We start from the raw sequence: 1,554 nt of genomic DNA, 5'->3' as shown, positions 1-1,554 counted from the left end.
AAATTTATGCATCTGTCTTACATCAGAAACTTGCATACATTCGTAAAAAGCCATTTTAAAAGCTTAGTTTCAGTTTAATACTTAATTTCATTTGAGTGTGTTTCATAGAAGGGATCATGTGTGCATATGTTGAAATGTATTCATCTGTCTGACATTAGAAACCTGCACAAATTTGGAAAAAGACAGTTTAGAAGCTATTTAATGTTTTAATTTAATTATTTTAATTTCTTAAATTTTAAAGTCTGAATGTGTTTCATAATACATTTTGCTTCACACTGACCCCTTTAATTACTCAGGGATTGACATTGATGCATCATGTTTAATTTTAGGTTTTTCCATTTTGGACTTGTGGCTTTGAATGTATACCTCGAAAGGATGATCTGTAAGATGGTTTTGGAAAATGAGGACCATGGTTTTCAACAGATGGTAAGACTAGTGCATAATACTGAAGTGGTCAATGCTGTCTAGGTTTAAAGTGTGGAATTTAAGCAAAATTCAATAAAAAATGAATCTGCATACTGTCAGTCATGGTTTATTGCAGATTTCCTTTTTTGCATAGGAGAAAATCGCCTTTTTAGTTGGTCTTCTCAGAAAAACCATGGATGCCTTGTTCTGCTGTACTTCGCTCTGCGCTACAGCAATATCAGCCGAGAGAGTCTTGAAAACCTTCTGTGGGAGCTCAAAGAGACTCGCTCTGATCTTCAGCAGGCCTTGCAAAAAGCAGGTATCTCCAAGAGAGCAGGTACCTTGACATTTAAAGGGTTTAGTTCCAGAATTTGGTCTTGATCTTTCATATGATACCTTCTAGAATGTCTCTCGGCATCTGTGGATGAATGGAAGAGGTCTAGACAAAAACATTGCCGGAGCCAGAGTGAAGAGAGAGATGACAATTTAGTTGTTCTGCATCCCTCTAGCGTTGTGAATGCGGCCCTGTCCACATTCTCTGCGTCTCCTGACTGTAAGCGCTGCTTCTGAAAGAGTTGACATTTTAATCGATCTGCATGTTTCAGGAGGCGACCTGAGCTCAGATGATAATGTCAATTTGTTTTATGAAAGATACACAGTTTATATCAATAATATTTAAGTTAGCGCTCTGATTTGTTGAACTAACATCCTATTTCCAATGCAAATTTATATTGTCATCAGCCAGACATTATGAGACACAAAGCACCTCAGAAGCCCTGAAGAAACGTCAGGGGTGCACATCAGGGTCTCGTTCACGGACGTCTTCTGTCACGGTCTACAGTGTGCTGGTGGATGATAATAAGGTGCTGTGCATACATTAATATATGTATTAATGTTACAAGAAGGTTTATATAATGCGGTTCCTTTCCAGGAAGATTATTAGTAAATTACTTTAGAAGCTTTTTAAAAAAATTTAGGATGAAGTTTTGGTGTGAATGTGTTTCATACAGTGAACTTGATATTGACCCCTTTAATAAAATCACTCTGACATTAACGCATTGTTTCATTTTAGATTCTTCCTTTTTGGACTTATGGCTTTGAATAGACATCTTGAAAGGATGTAGAAAAGACTTTGTAAAAAAAAAAAAA

The 1,554-nt window shown here is 36.4% G+C and overlaps 1 long non-coding RNA gene across 1 annotated transcript; it reads left to right on the top strand.

Annotated features, from left to right (window-relative positions):
* Positions 1–668: 668 nt before the first annotated feature.
* Positions 669–1,262, top strand: LOC107580530 (uncharacterized). Its single transcript, XR_001608660.1, has 3 exons — positions 669–724; positions 809–958; positions 1,147–1,262. It is a non-coding gene; the product is annotated as an uncharacterized lncRNA (long non-coding RNA).
* The last annotated feature ends 292 nt before the right edge of the window (positions 1,263–1,554 follow it).

Source organism: Sinocyclocheilus grahami, unplaced genomic scaffold (assembly GCF_001515645.1).
Source record: "Sinocyclocheilus grahami isolate Dianchi unplaced genomic scaffold, SAMN03320097.WGS_v1.1 scaffold35387.1, whole genome shotgun sequence".
Taxonomy (NCBI): domain Eukaryota; kingdom Metazoa; phylum Chordata; class Actinopteri; order Cypriniformes; family Cyprinidae; genus Sinocyclocheilus; species Sinocyclocheilus grahami.
This window is presented reverse-complemented; position numbering and strand designations above follow the sequence as displayed.